This window comes from Oryx dammah, unplaced genomic scaffold, assembly GCF_014754425.2.
Source record: "Oryx dammah isolate SB20612 unplaced genomic scaffold, SCBI_Odam_1.1 HiC_scaffold_25, whole genome shotgun sequence".
NCBI lineage: Eukaryota > Metazoa > Chordata > Mammalia > Artiodactyla > Bovidae > Oryx > Oryx dammah.
In genome coordinates, this window is record NW_024070209.1 from 73,180,184 (window position 1) to 73,203,082 (window position 22,899).

Genomic DNA, 22,899 nt, shown 5'->3' on the forward strand with positions numbered 1-22,899 from the left:
CCGCAGCGCCGGGGCCGGGGCCAGCGCGGCCGCGGGGGGCGAGCAGCGGGCGGAGGCCTGAGCCCGCGGGCGGCCGGAGGGAGGGAAGGAGGAAGGCGGAGAGAAGGGGTGGGAGGGGGGGACCCGGCGGAGGAGGCGGAGAGAGGGAGCGCGACAGCGAGCGGAGGGAGGGAGCGAGCGAGCGAGGCAGGCAGGCGGGCCGGGAGGGAGGGAGGGAGGGCGCGCGGGCGGCGGCGGCGGCGGCGGCGAGAGCAGAGGACGAGCCGGGACGCGGCGCCGCGGCACTAGGGCGCGCAGCCGGGCCGGCCCGACCCCACCGGCCACACGGTAATGAGCGCCGCTGCTGGCGGCCCGGGAGGCCGGCCCGGAGGCGGGCGGGGAGGAGGGTAGCCGGGCGGGGGGCACGGTGGCGGGCAGTGCCCGGCTCCGGACACGCTCCCGGATCCCCGCAACTCGGCGCCGGGCGCTCCCGGGGCCAGGGCTGCGGGCGGCGACGGCGGGCCGGGCTGGCCAGGGCGGCGCGGGGGATTGGAGGGTTTGTTTATGTCCCCGCGGGCTCGCCAGGCGCCCCCTCCCGTTCCGCCCGCTCCCGGCGCGGAGCCCCCTCCGCGCCCCCGCCCGGCTCCGGGCTCAAGTTCAAGTCTATACAATGCCGCCGGGGGCCCCCCTCCGCCGCCGGCCTCAGCCTCGGTGCCCGGCTAGGCGCTGCCGCAGGGGCCCCGGCCTGGCCGCCCCCGCCTTCCGGGCCGTGCCTGCCCCCGCCCCGGGGCCCAGCCTGGGGCCTGCGGCCGGGGCGCTGGAGGGCGCGGACCCCGACCCGGAATAATCGGCTCCCGCCGCGGCCCGCAGGGAGCGGGGGAGGGGGGCGGGGGCCGGGCCCCGCGCAGGCTCCGCGGCGGCGGCAGAAAATGGCAGCCTGGCACGACCCGGCCCCCCGCCCCTCCCCCCCGGCTCCCGGCCCTCCTCGGCCCGGCGGGGCGGGGGGACCCGGGAGGCCCCCGGGGGGCGGGCCGAGGGGTGATCGGGGGGCCGGGCCGGGGAGCGCTGCGCAGCGATCTTCCTCCGGCCACCTGTGGCTGGGGGTGCGGGGTGCCAGCGGATCTGGGAGGGGCGGCGGGGGTGGGGAGAGTGCCAGTTGGGGGGCACACCTCTCCGCGGAGAGTCGAGCGGCGCGCGCGCGGGGCGGCGCGGGGGGTGGGGGGGGCGGACGTCGTGCCTGGCTCCTCCCTGCCCCCGCCGCGGGCCGTGGGAGCCGGGGCGGCGGCGGCGGCGGTGGCGGTGGCGGTGGCGGTGGCGGCGCCGCAGTGTGGGGGCGGGGCGGGGGCGGGCGAAGATCCCGAACCCGGGCCGCAGGGACCGGAAAACGCAGGGGGGTGGGAGCCTCGGGGCCGGGGCCCGGGGCGTTGCGGGCGGGGGCGCCCAGGGTCGCCCCCTGCAGCAGCACCCACCCGCCTGCACACACTCACACGCACGCGGACACACTCACGCACACGCACCCCCGCTGGGCCGGTGCAGACGTGTCCTTGAAAGCTTCGCATCTGCACGGTGAAGGACGAGGCCTCGCCGAAGCTGTGGCTCGGGGTCTTCGGCCCCTACGTCCCGGTGCCCCGGGAGACCCCAAGCTTCGGAGCCGCAGGCGGCTTCTGGCCGTGTCCCGCCCTCACCCCAGCTCCCCTCCCCCAAGCCGCCCTGCCCTCCCTCCCCCTCTGCTCTGAAGGGGCTGGCCGGAGTCCAGGGCCCGCCCCCGGCCTCCCCCAGCCCCCCATCGCTGGGGCCCGCGGCCCTCGGGCTGCCAAACTGCATTTCGCTTTCCTGGAGCCTCCCTTCTTGGGGCACCCACTCCCTTCCCTCTCCCCCAACCCCCCAGCCCCTGTTATTTCCCCCTTTTCTCTCCATCCCTTCCGTCCTTCCTTCTCTCTCTACTGCAAAGCCTGTTGAGTAGGTGTTGGCGCCTTGGGTGGGGAGTGAGGGGCTCGCTGGTTCTCAGGGGCTCTCTTCCCCCCCGGCTCGCGAAGGGGAGCCCCCTGTGGCTGCACCTTGACCCAAGATGGCGTCCTGCACCCAGCTGGGCAGCTCCGGCCCGCGTCAGGCAGGGAGGAAGGGCCCGGAGCCCCGAAGCTACACAACTCGCCCCCTCCCAAACCAGCAGGGACAGGAGGCTGCGGGAGAGGAGCCCGCCGCCCTATGACCCAGCTTGCCCCTCGCTGCCGTGCCCGGAGACTGCCATCAGCATCCCTGGGGGAGTGTTCCGTCTTCATGTTTCAGCCGGGGCTGCCAGCGGCTGAACCAGGCCTCCTGGGCTGGCGGGCTGTGAAGGGATCCTGGGATCAGGTGCTGCTCCGCTGTGCCTGCTCCCTCCCGGCAGATGTGACAGCTGCAGCCGAGGGAGCTTTTCTCCTTGGGCGATGCGGAGTGCTAGGACTGGCCTGTGGGATTTGAGGAGCCCAGCTGTCAGGCGGACCCTCGTTGGGCCGTCCCCTGTGCTGGCAGGGGCCGGTCTCCTGGTTGGTTTCCTGAGCTGCCTGGGTTAGGAGGCTTGGGTTGTTAGGAGTTCTTGCTAGGTTTCTGGGACAGGGTGGTCCCCCTCTGCCTCCAGGTCCCACTGAGGCCCTGGTTGGGCTGTTTGACAGGCAACTCTGTGAAAAGTGTGAGTCTTGTGTGCATGTGTGTGCATGTGTGCACATGTGCCGCACGCAGGCAGGGGCCCAGGCAAACCTGTGCAGCGGGTCTGGCACCTGCCCGCCTCCCTTCCCCGGGCCCCACTCCTCTGGGTCCTGGCTTCCTCTCCAGCCTCTTGTCCAGGTCCTTGGGCCTGTCTTCAGCTCCTCATCAAACGCACAGTTCCTGGCCCAGATGGACCGAGGCTCTCCTTGTCCTCCTTCCCAGGCTCATGGACCTGCAATAGGAAACCAGCCTTCGAAAAGGTGAATTCCTTCTCGAATTCAAGGAGTGTCAGTTTCACTGTGCAAGGGCTCCTCCCCTCCTCCCCCCACCCCCTAAGCACTGGAGAAACAGAGGAGAGGACAACTAGGGCCATGGTCAGGGTGTCTGTGGACAAGATTCTTCTGTAGGTGGGGGTTGGACTGCAGCTTGAAGGCCCATTCCAGCTTTTAAATTCTATGGCTCTGATTCCATTGGTGTAGTTTCAGACCCAGGAAGCGGGGTGGGGTGGTCTTATTTCCACCACACAGGGATAATCAGGAAGGACTTCTCAGGAGAGGAGGTCTGAGTGAGAGTCGGGCCTCCTGAGGGGTGGGCCTTTGAAGGGAGCTGGTGATGTGAAGGATGGGGGGCTTTCAGGAAACAGGTCGGTCACATCTGACTCCACAAAGTGTAAAAGTTTAGCTTCTGGTTAAGCCCTCACATGTGTGTGTCCTTTTGTAGGTTTATGTGCGCATTTGTGTGTGTGTGGACAATTTCTGAGATTTCCTCCGAGTCCAGTTTGCAGTGAGCGTCTGAGTTTGTTGTGGATCTTCTTCAGGCTGAAACTCCAAACCTTCTCATCCTTTCTTGGTTTCCCTGGGACCAGCCCCCATCCCAGAGCCCACCCAGAGTCACCTCATTAGAACAAGAGATGCTCCTAGTTTCATGCCAGTGGTCCTCTGAAAAAGTCTGCAAGGAAGACAGGAGAAGCTATAAAATCCTGGCCTGGGATGACCTGGCTGGGAAGAAGCAGGGCCAGAGCTGCCCTCTGGGGAGCTTAGACTGCCTCCTGCTCCAGCTCTCCTGGTCTCCTACACTGCGTGTCGGTCTCGCCTCTTGGTTCATAGTCTCCACGGGACAGGACTCTTGCCCTGGCCACCTCTGGGTCCCCTTGGTCATTTTGTGGGGCTTCTAAGGTGTCTCCCGGTTAGTGAGGAAACTTGCTGCACATCTGTGTTTACGTCCCCGTCCTCTCCCTAGCTGCATGGTTGGTGGCCAGGCTCTCTTCATCTTACTTCTGCTCCGCCTTCCCCAAACAGTCACTGCCTACTTAGGCTCCTTAGGCTCAAGACCCCCTGAAAAACAGATTCTTTTTCAGCATGAGCCAGGACTCCATCAAGGCTCCTGTTTTTTTTGGGAGCCAGATAGAAAGGGGACTCTGAGAGCAGTGTTGCCAGCTCTCTAATGGGTGAGTTAAAAATAGACCACCCTCTCCCCATCCTCTGCCTGAAATGTTACCATTAGAATCCAAGCCCTAGAATTTAGGGTTGAAAGACAACTTGAAGCTCTGGGAGCGCTTGGGCTGGGTTGGGGGCTGTTTGGGTGTGGACCCAGGCCGGGTTTCTTCCAGGGTTGGCAGCACTACCCGGAGCCCAAGGCCAGAAGGGCCAACTGCCTACCCATCACATGCTCCCCTCCCTTAGCACTTCCTGCCACCTTCTGCTCTCTTGATCCTGGGGTCCCTGTCTTGGTGCCCGGGTCCCCTTGCCCAGTCCCATGCCTTCTGCTTGGAAACAGGCAACAGTCAGGACCAAGGAATGGCCTGTAGGAATTGTTTCCACTTCCCTTTTGGTGTTTAGTGGAGAGTAGTGTGCTTGGAAGCCGGGCATCTCTGTGGGCCTGTGTGCTTTGCTGCTGCTGAGCAGGGCTTTAATTGTAAACCAAAGGTGCCAGATTCCTTTCCACTCAAATCTTAAAGGCTCGTTTTCAGGCATTTCTCTCTTTGACTCTTTTTCCTTAAAAAGCAAACAACCTACCAGATCTGAGACCCATGCAGTGTCAGATTTGCGTGTGTGTCCCTTGGCTAAGTGTGTGGGCAAGACAGGGTGTGTGCACGTGTGTCTCTGCATATTTCTGTGTACGTGGTGTGCAGCTGCGTGGGGACAGAGACTTGCTTCGACATGAGCCTGTCTGAGGCAGCCCAAGTGAGGGCCCTGGTGTTGGAGGGAGCTGCATTCAGCTTCTAGCTGTGGGATCTGGGACAAGCGCAATTTCTTCGACCCTCCGTTTCCTCACCTGTGACATGGAAATGAGACCAGGCTCTTTGCACAGGTTGTTCGAAGGATAAAACGAGATAATGCCCATCGCCCTTGGCAGAGTGCAGGTGCTCAGCATGAGTATCGTCATCATCAGGTAGTTCGCGTGGCTTGGTGCTGCAGTAAGTGCTCTGGGAAGTCTTGTCCACCTTCCTGCCTCTGTGTGCAAAATCTTGGACAGATGAGCAAAGTGCTGATTCTGATTGAAATGTCTTCAGAGGAGGGAGGCTTCTCAGCGCCATTTAGCAATCCTTCCAGAGTTTAGCAGATCACAGTCAACAGGTTGCCTTTGTGTCCAGCTACAATCCCTCACGCCAGTTTCAGCTCTTTATTCGGATTCTGTCCCAAGTGCAGCCTGTTTACTTCCATGTACCAGAGACTTGCTGAGCATTTCCTGCGGGCCAGACCCTGTGCTGGGCTTTGAGAGTGTACATGGTGAGTTTAGGGTGTGCCCAGGTAATTAATGCCACAGACCAAGGTCGAGGGAGAGGGAAACACAAAATGCTCGAAGGACAGAGGTGACAACCAACTGGAGAGATCAGGGAAGAGTTCTTGGAGGAGGTGGCACCTGTGATGAGCCTGAGAGCACAGAGATGGGGCTTCCTGACCGAGGAGAGGAAGCCAGGCTGCATGGGATAAGGTGGCTGGAGTGTGGCGGAGACCTTGGGGCAGTGTGCTGGAAGCCAGCCTGAGGCCCCATGCTGATTTGAGAGGAGTGGGCCTGTGCCCTGTAGCTCCGGTGTGGCCCGTAGGAACTCACTTCAAACTTCCCTGCTTGTGGTGGGGGAGAAGAGAGGGAGGGAAAAGAAAGGGAGGGAGGGGAAGGGGCCAGCTGAGCTCGTTCGGTGTAGGATCTTGATGATTCCTTTATGTTCTGTAGACTGAAGCTTAAGAGCTCAGACTCAGGGAAACAGAGCAGGGTTTAAATTACAGGAACCCCGGAGTGTCGCAGCAATTAAGGGGAACACCAGCGGGGCTGTCTCTGTCAGTGATGGCAACGTGATGTGAATGGGCGGCAGGAGGGTCCCTGACCTGGCCTCCCAGAGGCATCCCCTGCCCCAGGCTGAGGCATTGCAGCACCCACATCATTCTTGTAAGGGGCCGAGAGCACAGGGAAGGGGGAGGGGGGACCGCAGACCCTGCCTGCCCTGCCCTGTCGCCTCCCTCCTCCACATGCAGCAGAACTGAGCCCCCCACCTGGAGGAGAGATGCCCCCAGGTGTGACTGGCAGCCCCAGCAAGGACAGCCAGTGGACAGGGCCCGCCAGGCCACATCTCCCTTGCTGATCACATCGCAGCCCTGCTTGTCTGGAGGAGAGACAGGGGGAGGAGGTGTGGGCGCCCGGGGCTTTCCTAGCCGAATCCCAGCAGGGAATGCAAATTTTTTTTTTCAACTGCAGCTCTTCATTGCCCATTCCCATCCTGCTCTGGTCCCCCTTGACCTCCAGGATTTCCCAGCCTTATTTACGTCTATAAGCAGGTTCCTATTTTCTCTTTCCTGAGGTCATGGCCCTGCTCACTGTCATCCCTATTGATCTTCCCTCTCTGTTTCTGTTTCAAATGTCAAGGTCATCTTTAATTCTGAGCCAGTTGTTGGATGCCCCTTCTGGGTGCGCAGAGGGGATGGAGGACCATCTCTCACAGCTCGTAACGGGACGGCTGGAACTTGGGTGTCCTGGCCGCTAATCAGGTGCTCTTCCTGCTGTGCTGCTAGGTAGATGGCCCCTGGAGTCAGTGCAGAAGGTGTTCTAGACCTGATAGATCAGCTCGATCCTGGTGTGCCTGGTGCTTCTTACTTCAGAAAGTTAAAAGATGCTCAGAAGGACGTTACGGGGTCAGATCTGTAGTTGACTGAGCTGCGAGTTGGATGTGGGCTCTGTCATGGTGAATGCCCAGGAACACCTGAGCTGGGAGGCTGGGAGCTTGCCTTCCCTCAAGAGTTTCCCCAGAGGACCCAGGGAGGGGCAGGCGAGGGTGCTTGGACCCATGCCAGGCAACTGAGATCCTCCAGCAAAGCAGAACCTGTTGGCAAAGGGCTTCTTGACAGCACGTTCCTGTGTGATTTATTTTGTAGACTCTGAAAGTGTACCTAAATTAGTGGATAAAAGGGAATCTAGTCAGATTCTCCCAAAGCCTTTGAAATGGGATACTCAGTGTGTCTATTCTGACATGTTGGATGTCCATGATATGGTGTGAGGTCACCCCCACAAGCAGCGTGCAGAGTCTGATCTCATTTTTGTCAAGTTCCTTTAAAATGTATACCAGTATGCACACGTATGCTAGCGCATGCTTAGAAAAAAGTAGTTCTAGAAGGATCATCCAGCAAGCGTGTCAGCATTTTGGTTATACACTTTATATACTTTTGTAACCTTTGCGACAGCGTAAAGGCACATGCATTCCTTTCTTAATGACCACAGCAAAAATAAAACCACACTTTTGAAGCTTCTGGGTAAGAACTTGAAAAAAATTTGAGTCACCCTTAGGCTGGAAGGGTGGGCCCTTTTATAGTGGATGTGAAACTGGCTTGGAGAGTGACAGCAAAGGGTGGAGCCACTCAGGTACTTGTATTTTCTGGAAAGGTTGCAGGGAGATTTATTGTAGACCCTGAGGTCTCCAAGCGAAGGCATGGACTGGTTGGGGTTGGGTGAGAGCGGAAAAGAGGCAGCTGGCAGCACCCCAGCTCACGCCGGGGCTGCAGACCGAGTTCGCATTAGAGGGCAGGGACGGCAAGCTCTCAGATCTGACCAGGATGACAAACTGATCATCGAGGATCTTCAGTCTGGTTGCTCTTGTGACCCAAATGGTCCTGGTGTGGACCTCAGGCGACCCAGCCCTGGCGTAGCCTGGGGAGCCACATGCAGGGAGGACAAGATGGCGCTTCAGGAGGCCCCGCCAGGGGCAGAGGGGAGGCCCGGGAAACTCGTCTGGCATGTGGGCTCAAGCTGTGCCCAACTCTGATCCGGAGGCCCAGGAGCAGGTGGCAGTGACCCAGGTGACAGGGTGGAGAGGTGAGGAGGGGCGGATACAAATTCCTCTGCTGGTTGCTTGGCAACAGCGCCCACCTCCCCCTTCCACAATCGGGTCGCCCAGCCCCGGGCCATGGGTGCCAACTTGGAGCTTGCTTTGCCCCCTGAGACTGCCCTTGTTAAAGACTGGAGAAAGAGTATGTGGACTTCTCCAGCCCCGCCCCACCCTGCCTCTGGAGTGAGGCTGGAAGATAAATAAAAGGACCGTTAGCATCAGCATGGAAGCAAACCAGTCCCTCTGTGGACCGCCCCTTGTCCCAGGTTGCCAGGAGACAGATGTGCAGGGCACAGAAGTGACCAGAGGGCGGGCAGACCTTGATTTGCATCTCAGCCCTGCTACTCCTACAGTAACTGAGAGACCTAAAGGTCTCTGAGCTGGTGCTTCCTCTGTGAATCAAGGATAAGAGAAGCATCTGCTTCTTAGTGGTATTGCTCGAATATGATGAAATACTGTGTGACGACATCAGCACTGTGCCTGGCACATAGTAGGTACTCAGGTGGTGTGCATTCCTTTTCTCTTAGTTGGGTCATGACGGGTGCATCTGGGGACTGGGTGAGACGACCCCTTCGAAGGCTCCTTTGTCTTCCAAGACCCCACACATGTTGTCTGTCATCCTCATCACCCCTGAGGGGTTGCAGGGCCTTTGTCTCCGCCTCTGTAAAGCCTGGATTTGGCTGCTTGATCTCCAGCCCTGGGCAGCTCATCTCTGGGCCTTTAATTTTGATGTACTTTGGTCAGTTTCTTGAGTCTCCATGCCCACCAGGAACCAAGCAGGTTCCTCAAGCCCTGGGCCCTCTCCCTTCCTGCCCTTTGCTCTCTTTGGATCCAGAGCAGGCACTGGCCTCTGCTCTGGTTGCTGGGCCCGCTGGCAGGGCCAGCTCTGCCCCCTGGCCCACAGGCATGGGAGGGTCTAGACCTCAGCTGGGCCTGGCAGCTGGCGCACAGCACTGCTTCCTAATGGTTTTATTACCAGCAACAATGTGGTGCTTGTTGCCATCCTCTCCCAGGCCTGTGGTTCCCAGCCCAACTAGCAGTGGCCTGAGGGCCTGCCTGGTACTGGCAGCTCAGCTGAGAAGCCCAGTGGGGCAGGGCAGTCGCCTCTGTGTTTTCTTTGGTCAACACCCTCTGTGTAGCCTGGACTCTGAGATGGCATGGTGAGAGACTGGGGCCCTGACTCGACAGGCCTGGCAGCTCTTAAGTTTTCTCTCCAGAGGCTCCTTGTTTCAGATCCACAAATAATGTTTATTTATTCATTTACTAAAGACCTACTATGTGTCAGGGACTGGCTACAAAAATGTAAAGAGGACTGAGCCGGTCCTCAGGGTGTCTGCAGTGGAGGCAAGAGTCTGGCAAGGTGACCATTACGTCATAGGTGGGTGGAGAGAGCTCTGCGGCATGTGCCCAGGGCATTCCATGAGCTCAGAGAAGGGACATCTCAGGCAAGTGGGGAGGGAAGAGCCGAGAAGTGTTTCTTAAGGAGGTGAGGCTGGAGCTGAATCTTGAAGGGTGGGCAGCAGTTAGCCGAGTGGTCCAGGGCATGTTCTCCCTTGGTGTGGCAAGAGTGAAGGGTGATGGGAGCCATGGAATGTGAGGCTGGGAGGGCTGAGCAGAGCTGGACAGAAGGCTGGGATGTTACCCATCAATAAGCATTGGGCTTGGAGTACCATGCTCGTATTTGTGTATCAGAAAGATGGTCCAGGGGCATCAGGGAGGAGAAATTGGGCAGCTGAGGCTGGGGACAGATTGTCCAGGCAGAAGGCTGATGAAGGAGTCCAGGGGAGCAGCAGCGCAGGCGTGGAGGAGGAGGCGGGGGAGGAGGGCTGTTCTATGAGGCATTTAGGTGGGAGTGGCTGGGTGATGGAGAGGGTGAGGGAGCTGGCTCAGCCAGCCTGGTGGGCGGGGGTGGGGGTGCCATCCATTGAGAGGATGTGGGTAGAGGGAGTCTAGGAGAGATCTAGGAGTGCTTCCCATGGGAGGCCGGTTGGAGTTGGGACTTGAGGGCGGTGCTTAGGATTTTTACACTGCTGGAGCCTGGGCTGAGCCAGGAAGGTGAGAGAGGCCTGGATGTTGGGGGGCCCAGGGAGGCGCAGTGTCCGGCTGATGGATTAGAAAGGCAGGTGCGTCTTTCTCCATAACTGGTAGCCATCATTCTAGATTTTTGAGGATGGAAGTGACTTAACCAGGAGTTTGTACCATGTGCACTGCGGATCCTGATGCTGGGGCTCTTGAGCAGGGGCTTCTGCTTCTCAGGAGCTCCCCCAAATGATGAGCCGCAAGGCCTAGACCCTGTTCTTTAACTCCCACGACCTGGAGGGAGTTGTCGTCACCCCCTGGAGTTGCAAAGTTGACATCCACCCTCCATTCAGAGGCAGGTCTGCCAAGGTAGGAGGGAAGAAGATGGTGTCTCTGCAGTGCTTGTAGTGTTTGCAGTGTCGGTAAGCAAACAGAAAAGAAACAAAAACTGTTTCTCTAAAATAGAAATACGAGTCTTCTGTGTATCCTAGGAAGAGCTGTTTCTGAAGAGTTTCTAGAAAACGGCATGAGCCAGGTCAGCTTCCCTGAACCCAGGCAGAGGCGAGAGGCGGCATGGCGTTGTGCCAGGGCCACCAGGCTTGGCGCTGGACAGGCAGTGGTTTCACCTCGGCCTTGCCGCCTCCTAACTGTGTCCCCCTCAGGTAGATCACTTAACTTCCCTTAGCCTCAGTTTTGCTGTCTGCAAAGTGGAAACCACCTTCCAGGCTTGTGTTGTTTGTTTCAAAAGCCCTGCTTCTTGCACTCAACCTGCATGTTTTGTTTCATGTATCTTTTAAAAGAATGCTCCTACAGCTGGCCTCGCAGGTGAGTGAGGAGCGCAGTTCAGCCGTGCCTGGCCCCTCTTCCCCTGTCTCACAGGCTGAGCCTCCTCTTGCTGTTAGCCTCCCAAGAGGCCCAGCCCCCAGTGGGTTTTGAGTCCCAGGTTCCTGGGAAGTTCCGCTTAATCGTGTTCCACTGACCCCCTTGTTCCATAAACCTGGGTCACCCCAGTGTATCTGAAGAGCATCTGTTGAGCTCAGTGGGAATTAGGGGAGGGGGCTCAGCTCCTTTTCTCTTCTTAGTGGAGGGGAGGTGGAGGTCTGTGCAGAGTGGCTTCTGGCTGTGTGGAGAACAGAAGGCGAAGGTGGGAGAGGCTCTCACCTGCTTGGGTCCTGGGTGGACTGTAGGCTGGGAACTTGCCCAGGACCTGGCTTCCTGTGCCTGGAAAAGGGCTGCAGGGCCTTGGTCCATCTCTCTGGGAGATGACTTCGGGGTGACCTTGGCCTGGACAGTGAGGCCAGCTTCCCAGGAAGCAGGCACACGTGGTGGCCATTGGGCACACATGGTGGCCTGTAACATGCAGCCACGCCCACGGGGAGAGTTTTGAAGCATCTGTGCCTTGCAGAGGAGACTCTAGCGGGGGTGGGGGAAGGTGGGTTCTCAGTGGGGGCTCCTGTGGTGATGACGTTGGCAAGAAGGCCAATCAGGCTGTCTCTGGCTGGGGATGGGGTGGGTGGGGACCACTGTCAATTCGAGGGTGGAAACCAGTGTTCCTCTGGTTAGTACAGACCTGCTCTTGCTTCCCCATCGCAGGGGGAGCGGGGCTTGTGTGGACCGAGGGTGTGGTGGTGTCATCACATGAAACGTACAGCATAATTAATCCAGCATACCCTTAATAGTATGCATAATTGTGCTGCCTGGTAATTAGGTGTAAATGGTAAGCAGTTCACATAAATGTTTTTGTAATTGGTATTAATTTTGCAGAGGCAAACTAAGTTTATGTGGTTTCCCTCTTCTTGCTCTGTTAGTTTTCTAGCACAGGCAGTTCCTAGCTCTTGGAGGAATTCTATTGCAAATGTTTGTTTATAGGGCCATGTTTTGTATTTTCTCTCAGAACAATGTTATGAATGGTTATGAGGTTCCCAAGCTGGTTTCCAAATGCCTCTTTGGCCCGCACTTTAGGTGAAATGTGTGATGCATGTGTGGGGAGGCCTCGCCTGGAATCCTCCTGCTCCAGGTTCCTGGAGCCTCTGTGTGTGTGTGTGTGTGTGTGTGTGTGTGTGTGTGTGTGTCGTGTGCGCGCGCTCACGAGCGCGCATACGTGTCTTTCTGCGTGTGTCTGTGTGTGAGTCTGTGTCTCAGTGTGTGCCTGTGACACCTCAGGTGACGGTGGCAGGTTAAGGGTGCTGGTAAAGATGTTATTTATTCTGGTTGCAAAGGCCTTTGCACTTGGGGATTAGGGGAAGCCTCGCAGCATTAGCCGGGAGAGAGGACTCTGGGTCAGTCCACAGCAGCTGTGCAGGAGCTGTCCTTGGGCATGGTGTGAAGTAGGAGTCTAGGTTTCCTAAGAACACTTCACCGGCCTTACTCCCTAATTAATAACATTTTTTAAAATGAATATTTATTAAGTGCCTACCTTGCTCCAGGTATCATGTTGAACATTTGATTCAGATTCTCCCATATCTTAAAACAGACTCAGGAGGCAGGGACTCTTATTCACCCCACTCTGCAGGTTGGTAAAGTGAGGCCCGTGTCTGCATGGCAGAGGTTTGAGGTGGGTTCTGGCTGAGCCCTCTTAGGGCTGAGCTGTACCAGGGGCGGCTGTGTCGCCCGGAATCGTCCTCCCCCCGGCTCCCCACCCCCGCCCCTCTACAAGTGGTTGCAGTGGGAAACAAGGGAGCAGTGGGTGGTTCTGACAGCCACAGACTCTCTTTCCCGCCTGCCCTGGGTGGGAAGGGGCCATGCCCTAGCAGCGGCTCCCAGACCCTGAAGGCCCTCTGAGGTACCTCCTGGTTTGGGCCTGGGAGGAATGTGACAAAGTGTGAGCAGGCAAGCATCCATCACATGGGTGGTGTGGGGAGAGAATGGTCACAGGCAAGCGGGGGACCAGCCTCCAAGGGCCTGAGTACAGGGAGGCCAGCTCCCCCTACTTCCCATGGTTCACAGACACACTGACCCAGGTACCTCCCAACCCCGTATTCCCTGGACATCTGGAGGCTGGTGGGGCCCATAAACCCTGCAGCAGGTGTATGCCCTGGCCTAGGGCAGGTGGAGCAGGGGTCTTCTCGGCACAGTGCCTTGGGGAGCTCTGCCAAGCGACCCCTAGAGTGGGGGTTGCGGGGAGTCACTCTAGGCACCGCAGCACTGTGTGGGATGTTGCAGCTGCCTCGGCATCAAGGGTCGCCTGGACCAGGGAGGATGGGAGGGGTGGGTGGCAGAAGTGCAGGGTGCAGGGAAGGACTCTGACCTCATGTGTTTAGGAAAACATGCACATCCCTCTGCATGTGAGACGCTAAATGACCACACGACAACCTGATTAAAGACCCCTGGGTAGATGGTCAAGGAGAGGCGATAGGGGGTGGGGCTGCTGAGGGATGGAGGAAAGAGGGCCTCAGGGGGCTCTCTGGGAGGAGCCCGCCCCACCCCCGCCCACCACCCACCTTGGAGGAGAGAACGATGTGAGTGTTGACACAAGTGTGTGGGAGCAGGGGATGTGAGCCCAGGGCCTGGAATGATGGAGTCCGCTAGGCAAGGTGGGGGCCAGGTCAGAGTGATAGGCTGAGGTCAAACTTGGTGAGCCAGCAGTGTAGACCAGACCCGAGTTTAGATTTTACGGTATGTGAAAATCACTGGCATCAGAGGGTTTTTTAAAAAATAACAGCTTTGTCAGAATATAATTCACATACCATATAGTTCACCTGTTTAAAGTGTGCGATTCGATGGTTTTTAGTACATTCACAGAGTTGGGCAACCATCACCACAATCAATTTCAGAACATTTTCATCAGGCATCATAGGTTTTGATTGAGGAAGCCATGTGTGGAGAATCTTTGCTGAGAAGCTGGGGCGGGAGGGAGAGACATCGCAGGCGGCGTTCCAAGATAACTGCCAAGGTCTAGACCTGTGGTTCCTGGGAGCCGGGAGGACAGGGATGGGAACAGGCGCCCGAGAGTCAGGTGCCTGGTGCAGTGCGGGGATGGAAGGAGGAGGCAGGACCTCAGTTCTCCCTGAGGCAGGTTTGGGGTTTTGACAGCTGAGGGTAAGGTGCTGCCACTTCCACCCAGAGAGCGGAGCCAGAGGAAACATGAAGCCTCTGGTTCTAGAAGAGTAGGATCTTAGGTAACTGCAAGTCATCCAGGTGAGGGTGTCCAGAGAATAAAGATGGAAGCCTTGGAGTAGGAGGTCTGCGCTCACTGAAGGGCAGGGATCTCAGCAGAGGAGAATTTCAAGTACAGCTGGAGCCGAGTGTGACCTGAGGGGGTGGCCGCTGTGCAGTAGTGGGAGCAAGACCCCAGCCAGCTCAGGAGATGGAGCAGAGGGGCCTGAGGGCCAAGAGCAGAGAGCCAAGTGGGGAGAGAGAGCCAGGGAGTCCCCTTGCTTATGAACTTGCAGAAGCAGAGGTCTCCTGTTCACCCAGGGCCCAGCTTGGCAATGACACTCAGTAAATGATTGCTGAGTGAGTGCTTGAAGCCGAGAATGACTAGCTGGCAAGGAGGCTGAATTGAGCTCAAAGATGCCAAGGATGGAAAAAAGGCCCTTTGAGGCCGTGGGTGACTATATCTGTCAGGGTCAATTCAGGAGACAGAAACCACATAGTGATTTGAACAGGAAAGTTTTAATATAAAGACTTATTAACCATAACGGGATTGGAATATCAAAAGATTGACCAGTAAGAAGTAAAGAGAACTGCAAAGGATACAGAAGTAGCATTAATGAGAACAGCCACTACACCTAAGGTGGCCACAGAGTGCCCCAGGTAGAGCCCCAGGGTTGAGAGCCTGACCGTGATGGAAAGGGCATGGCCCTGGCTCCCCGGATGACAGAGAAGTCACCATGGTGCCATGTTGGCACTACTCGCTGGAAATTTGTGCTGCCCGCCCATTCCCAGAACTCAATGGAAATCCATCCTTTTGGGTCCCAAGGAAAGTTGTTCATGAGGAATTATCTTGCTGGAGGCACAGTGCTGCTAAACTACCCCAAAGGAGAACTGAGTGGAGCTGCTGGCTGTTCTCGACTGTGAAACACTGCTACAGCCAAGTGCTGGAGAAGTGCCCTGGCTACTGGAGCTGGGCGCTGGAGAAGCTGTGATGGGACAGGACTGGGCACTAGGAAAGGCACGGGGCAATAGGATCTGGCTGCTGGAGAAGTTGTATACAGTGCAGGAATCCTCCAAGAGAGCACTCTGGCTCTACGAGAGAAAGCACCTCCTCCTCCCGTGTCTCTGCAGTGCCCTCTCCTGAGGGGGTTTGATGTCAGGCCAGCTAGTCTGCCAGCTGGGGACATATTTAAAGGGCCCTGCTGCATCTTCACAGAGCAGGCAATGAAGGGTGAATCAAGTCGCTGGCACAGTCTGCTGCTTCAGCTGCACAGCTTCCAGTGGCTTCCTTTTTACACCCGTGTGACTCCCCTATAACAACAGAATAGTTGTATTTCTACCTATCAAAGCAGCTCTCCCGCTTCCTGTTCTCACCCTGTCTTCCAAACAGGGAGTCCCAGCACTAATTGTCTCAATCACTGTCCACATGAATAATGCCTCATATTCAATCACAGTCTCCCTGAATATTCTGTTACCTAAAGACTAGACTGTAATTCGCAACTGAATTAACGAAATAAACTAAATTAACTTCCAACAACTTGTTTATAAAATAATGAGAAGATGGCTGGAAAAAAACTAGTTACCATGTACAAACAAACACACGTCTCTATCAAGTAAATAGAAAACATGCAAAAACTGCCAGAGTTCTCATTTTTGAGTTTGTTCACAAGACCACGTTAGCTATCTGGCTTCCTCCTCCCGTTTCTCATCCTTTAAGTTCTCTGCACTCTGCTGGGACCTCAGCAGGGCCAGCTTTTACCTGGTGGAGTGACCCAAAACCCTTGATTCTTGAAGGATCTGAATCCTTGGTCCCGGTTTTCCTTGGCACTCCCCCCACCCCACCCCCTTTTTTTTTGTTGCTGTTGTTTTTGGTTCCTGTGGTTTTTCATTAACCCTTACTTTTGGTTATGGAAGTTCTAAGAGGTACCTGAGAGAATCCGCTAGTTCCAGAGATTATCTTCCTGGCTTCTATTGTGTCCAGCAACCCGATTTCTCCTTGGTAACTGGGATTAGTCACTCCAGCTCATGAAGTTAACTCCTTTTTGTCTGTTGATTCAGCAGTATAAGAGGCTCCCCCAAAAGTCAGTGACTTGTGTTCCAGTGCAGTCATTGCAGTATCCTCTTGGGGGGCAACACTCAGTGCCCCTGGACCCTTTCAGAGATACAGAGGTGAAATGGGGGTCAGATGCAGGGATCACGGGGAGAGTAAGTGAAGAGCCTCTAGAGCTGGCAGTTGTGAACTCTGAAGGCTGGAAAAGCGGAAAATCACACAGGTGTGGACCGTGGGTCACTTTGGGGCGGGGAAGGGTGGGGACAGAATCAGATCCAGGCTTGTGGCTTTCCAGACAGCAGGCCCCACCAGGGCCTCATGGGAGCTTTCAACCTGGACCCTGTGACCTGCCTCTCAGACGTGGGACGCCCATCGACTCCCAGATGTGTGGCCCATCGCTGCACACACATCCTCAACCCCCTAAGACAGGATTCCTCCTGAGTCACCGTGTTCGGAAATGCGTGCTCCTGTATGGAACTCTGTATCGGCTCGTTTTGGCTCCTAAGAACAATTTCAGCTCCTTACCAGTGTCTATTTTGAGTAAAAACCATTTCCCCCTGCTCTGCTTTTGGGGCTGTGTCATGGTAACCATAAAGTATGAGCAGAGGACTCCGATTCAACTCATCTCTGCCCATGTGGCCACCATAATGGCAGCACTGGGTGTGATTATAAACGCTCATGCTGATGGTGCCCAGCCTCGAGGGTGGTGTGACAGCCACAAGCCATCTTGCCGTGACTCCAGAGCCGGCAGATGGGCTTTGAAGTTGGGGACAGCATGGCAGGATTGCTGACCTGCTGCCAGTGGCTTTTGGCGCTCTATGGGCAGCTGGTGGTTTGGGTGGGAATGATGTTTCTGGAAGTCAGAATGATGGTATGATGACAATCCTCTCCCTCGTGTTGAGAGAGAATGAGCAATCAGAAAGTGGCACTGGGGCCTCCCCCCGCCCCCTTATCCAGCCCCAGTCTTGTGACCAAGAGAGGCTGTGGCGGGGAGGGGTAAGATGTGGCAGATAAACATCTCCGTCTGGGAGGCCATGCCGCCTCCCTTTAGCTTTCTGCTGCCCCCAGCCTACCAAGTTTATCACCACCCTGGCAGATGATTGGGTGGTGTGGGGCGCGCGATACTCTCCTGTCTTCTGTCACCCACAGGACGCGTTTGCACCTCCTCCTAAGCTCAAGTGGGAAATTCAGCCTTGAGCCTGTTATCAGCAGGCTCAAGGGGCACAGGCAGCTCAGCTGGGGGCCGTGCTCCTCACATTCGTTGGCATGTTTGCAAGGACTCCTGAGTTAGATGAACCCAAATTCAGAATCCTGCCTAGGGACTTTCTCCCTGAAGTACTCTGGAGAGGTAATTAACCTCTCCAGGCCTCAGCTTATCCTTCTGTAAAATGGGAATAGTAGTAGAAACAACTTCATAGACTTCATAGGATGGTTCTGAGGATGAGATGGAGGCAGTGCATGTCCCGTAGCACAGTGCCCGACACAGTAGGTGCTCAGCAGATAGAGGGATGACTACATGAGCGAATGGCTCCCGCATTGGGCAGGGCACTTGAGTACCATGATTAGAAGGTCCCATGGCCTGTTACCACCCCCTCCTCCTGCCCTCACTGCCGACCAACCTCACCAGGAAAGAGAGACAACCTGGAAACTTTGTTTTCTGATGAGTTCCTGCCCAAAGTTAAAACGTGGCTCAGTGGTAAAGAATCCACCTGCCAATGCAGGAGACCAGGGTTCGATCCCTGGGTTGGGAAGATCCCCTGGAGAAGGGAAAGGCTACCCACTCCATTATTCTGACCTGCACTGTATAGCCCGTAGGGTCGCAGAGTCAGACACGACTGAGCGACTTTCACTTTCACTAAGTTAAAACATGGTTCAGTGGTAAAGAATCCACCTGCCAATGCAGGACTCCAGGGTTCAATCCCTGGGTCGGGAAGATCCCCTGGAAGAGGAAATGGTGACCCACTCCAATATTCTTGCCTGGAAAATCCCCTGGACAGAGGAGCCTGGTGGGCTACCTACAGTCCATGGGGTCGCAAAAGAGTCAGACCTGACTGAGTTACTAAGCAACAAAAGTTAACAGTGTGGTTACAAGTCTACAGTGGCCACTTGCTAATTGTAAGAGATCCTGATGGAATGAAAAACTGGGAGCCTCAGGGCAACAAGCCTGCATCTGTATTGATAGCTGGCTCCCCCACCACCCACGTACTGTGTGACCTCGGGCAGCTTTGCTAACCTCTCCTACCTCATTCTTCTCATCTAGGAAATGGGGATAAAAATAGTCTGCACTTCAGAGGGTTGGAGTGAGGTATAAAGATGAACAGGATGTTGAAACTGTAAAGCTCTTTCCACAGGGCCTGGCGCGTTGTAAGAATCGTAATCAGTATGAGCTCCTGTCTAAGTGAAGTACACTCACAGGCACTCCAGGGATGTCAACAAAGGAGAGAGAAAACTGTGGGTTTGGTTAGTCAGGGACCAATAATTGTTAAAATTTATTGAGTATTTTCTTTGTGTCAGGCACTCTAGTTAGCGGTTTTTTGTGTTTTTTTTTTTAAGTAATAGTTTTAATGTTATTTTGTCCATTCTTCTTTTTTATTTTTTTTGGCCATACCACCCAGCTTGCTGGATCTTAGTTCCCCAACCAGGGAATGGAACCTGGGCCCCCTGTAGTGGCAATATAGAGTCCTAACCACTGGATATAAGGGAATTCCCTGTTAACCATTTTTAATGCATCTCATTTTAATTCTCACAACAGGCCTGTGAAGTGGCAAGTGTCATTTTCCCCATTTTACAGCTGAGAAAACTGAGGTACAGGTATGCCTCAAGTTGCAAAGTTGTTGCTAGTTAAGCCAGAATTTGAACCCATGCAGTCAGGCCTTCCAGGTATGACTTCAGGAGGTTGAGATTAGTGTATGAGTCAGCATATGGCCATCAGCCACAAGACACAGACTCACTCACACCAAAGTAGGGAAAGTCTCACATTACTCAGGGGAGGTTCAGAGATGACCAGCCTTCAGGTACAGCTGGATCCAGGGGCCCCCAGACAGAGACTTCAATGTTCCAGCCCTCTATCTCCATCCCTCAGGCAGGCTTTCTCTAACACAGCCAGCAGCCCCTGACTCATATCCTATCATTGTTAGTATCTTTCCACTGCACTAAAACGCTCCTGGGGGGCCTCTGGTTGGCCCTGCATGGTCACATGCTTACTCTGTGACTAGGGTTGGGGGTGGGGTCAGTGCAAACACCACAAAACCCCCTGGGAAGGAGAGGAAAGGAACCAGATAGACCCAAACCAGTGAAGTCAACTACAAGAAGAGCAGACTACCAGCTTGAGGGGTGAAGAAGGAACCTGGTGCCAAGATGGTTAGATATTTGTCCGCAATTCAAATACAGGATTTGAGATGGAGCAGGATGGTCTATCCTTATGGTGATCATGTTAGGATCATTTTTGATGGAGAATTTGGGTTTGTGGGCTGTTATGGTTTTGTTTCTGGAAGAGGATAATTCCATGCTGGCCCTTGTTGAGGTGAGACTTGGGTGATGGTCTAGTTGGTGCTGGTAGGAGAAGGCTTGGAGGCGAGGCTTTCGGGTGAATGGCCCGGGGGAGCTGATGGCATTGGGGTTGGTGAAGAGGGTAGGGATGGCACTGGGGATAGTGTGGTGGCAGAGGCGGGAGCTGAACAGCAGGAGGGTGTGGGCAGGAGACGGTTGAGCTGTGGGTCTTGGGTCTGAGATGGACTGATGAGCAAGTGGCGTCATGGTTAGGAATGTGGGCAGCCATGGCACATGGAGATGCAGTTTGGGAGGAATGTAAGGGAGGTGAACTGTGCCATGCATGGGCAGGATTTGGTGGAAATGATGCTGGGAGAATTAAACATTTCGTGAGGGGTGTGGTGGTGGGGCGAGGAGGGAGGTACCACTTTTAGAGCTGATGATGGAACTCTGTGTGGGTGTGAGGAGCTGATGATGGTTATTCCGTGGGACATGATGGTTTCATAGAGTAATAGAGGTGGAAGGACTTAGCTGCACTCTTACGGAGGAGGATGGAGGCCAAGCCCACCTGATGGCTGCAGCTGTGATGTAAGTCCTTGTTCCCAAACCCATTCTCTCTTTTCAAAAATCACTCTTTATTTTCTTCACAGTGGTACATGTGTATAATTTAAGAAGTCAGACAGGACTGACATCTCTTCACAAAAATGCACTTGTTCCTCGTCTACTTCCACCTTCTTCTCAGAGGCAACCACTTTTAGCTGTTTCTTCTAGCAATTTTACAGCTCGTGGATCTGAGTAATATGCGTATTTTTGACTCTTCCATTGTAGACATTTTCCATTGATTTCCTATGTAGTAAATAAGAACTTAACTCTCTTATATGGCCAGCCGTGGCTTTCTACCCTGCCATCCTCCTAAACAGCTCTCACGGTAGGCATACTATTAATAGTACCTTACCAGTATTCTATCAAAAATGTCTTATGCATAAAATAATACATGTACGTGTGTAGCTGGCAGGTAATGGCTCCACAGAAATTCAGGGGATTAGGGCGTGGCCACATCCACATCTGAACCTCGTGTACACGTGTCACCTCGTGTGGCAAAAGAGCCTTTGCAGAAGTGATTAAGCAAAGGATCTTGAGCTGGGGAGATTCATCCTGGATCTCCTGGGTGGGCCCAGTGTCACCATCAGGGTCTTTGAACATGAGAGGCAGAGGCAGGCAGGTCAGGGTAATGCGATGGGAGAAAGATCAGCCATCACTGACTTTGAAGATGGAAGGGGGCCAGGAGCCAAGGAATGTGAGCTGTCTCCCAAAGCTGAAAAAGTCAAGAAAATGGATTCTCCCCAGGGCCTCCTGGAAAGAATACTGCCTGCCAACACCTTGATTTCAGCCCAGTGACAAGAACCATTTTGGACTTTGTTTAGACTTCTGACTTCCAGAACTTCAGGAAACAAATTTGTGTTTTTTTAAGCCATTAGCTTTCTGGTAATTTGTAACAGGAGCAATAGGAAATTAATACACCATGTAATATGTATACATCCACCTGCATACATGCAAACATGCATTCATTTGTATGTTTTATGTACACACACACACACACTTGTTAAATCAACTAATACAACTATTCACAGCTGAGCTTTATACTATACTACCATAGTTTCCTTTTTTCCTCCTGAAGTGACTAATTACCTTGCCTCTTTATGAGCCTTATTTTCTTTATACCTTTTGCCCATACCTGCCACACCTGCTAATAGCTATCTGTATGGCTTTCCACAAGGGCAGTCACAGAAAGTATTATGTTTCAGTTCCATTTTTTGAGTTATCTGCTCTCAGAGCATACGGCACAGTGTAGCTGCTCTTCACTGACTTCCTTCTGTGGTCTTCCTTGGCATTCCCTTCACCTTCCTTCTGGTTGGAATTCCTGTTTTCTGGAGCTCGTGTCTTCTTGCTCGATTTACTCCCCTGTTTGGAGCACATTGCCCACGACAGATCCTCCATTTTAATCTAAATCCATTCAGCTCCTGAATCCAGACCATAGAGTAAGAACAGCTAGTCACACCTGTAGTTCTGTCTGGTTAAAAAGATGGCCCCGGGGGTAGGGAGCACGGTTGTGACAGCACTCCAAGTTAGGAGGCTTCCTTCGGATATCTAGTGGTCCTTGGTTGTCCTTGCAGGATTAATAACGGGACTGAAATGCAGATTAGAAGCTGGTTCATTTGCAGATCCACATTGGCTGATGTAAACAAGCCACTTGGAAACCATTTGGGTTCTGGTTGCTGGTATCTGTATTCTTAGACCTTTCTTCTTGCACTGATAAGATTCTGCTGAAAAGAAGGTAGGAGTCTGGCTCCTGGTATTCTAGGAACCCAGTGAGTGACTAGCCTGAGGTATGCAACATCAGCATTGAAAATAACCTTCATCTCCTTGGGTTTGTGTTTTTGCATTTATTTGACAGCACCAGGTCTTAGTTGCAGCACTTGGGATGTTTGATCTTTGTTGCTGCATGCAGGACCTTTGGTTGTAGCTTGTGAACTCTTAGTTGCAGCTTGTGGGATCTACTTCCCTGACCAGGGATAGAACCCAGGCCCCCTGCATTGGGGGTCTTAGCCACTGGACCACCAGGGAATTCGCCATCTCCTTGGTTTTGATTTATTATTCTTGCTCTCAGCTGTGCTGGACAACTCTATGCAAAGACCTTCTGTCTGGTGCCCTCCAGAGAGAAAACTTTCAGACTTTAGGGTGGAAGTGTATCTAGATTTTAACTTCTTTCATTTGATCTTTTTCACACATACCTTCTCTTCACCCCTGGTCCCACAGATGATCTGTGGTGCTGTCATCCCAAGTGTCTTTAAAGGACTCTGTCATAAATCACTTGTCATGTGCTATCTGAAATTTGCCTGCCACAAGTCTGCTTTCCAGACCCCCACATTCTGTTGGTGGTGTCTCCTCTCTGTTTAGCCCAGTCTTGTGAATTTGTGTCTTAAACAATCTTTCTCCCATATTGGATTTAGAAGATCGCACATTTGGGCAGTTGGGTGTGTGTATTCAGAATCCCAATCTTTTTCCGTAACAGTTTTGTAGCTGGAGCAGTGATGACGGTGACCATGTCAGCTGTGATACCAAGATACTTTCCTGTAGGATTCCTCAAAGCAATTGTTGAAAAGCTCTTGTAAACATTATTCATGGTCACTGTGGACTTTAGCAGTATAAAGGAGAAAATAAAAGCTGCCTATCATGGTAGTGGGCCTTCCCTGGCGGCTCAGTGGTA

At 54.5% G+C, this 22,899-nt stretch overlaps 1 protein-coding gene across 1 annotated transcript in view; it reads left to right on the plus strand.

Moving 5' to 3' along the window:
• The first annotated feature begins 252 nt into the window (after positions 1-252).
• The window catches only part of LOC120851604 (DNA (cytosine-5)-methyltransferase 3A-like), a 60,317-nt gene continuing 37,670 nt past the window's right edge, over positions 253-22,899 (plus strand). The window contains exon 1 of the mRNA XM_040224514.1: positions 253-327. The gene's annotated coding sequence lies outside the window, so the exon portion shown is untranslated. The remainder of the gene's footprint in view (positions 328-22,899) is intronic.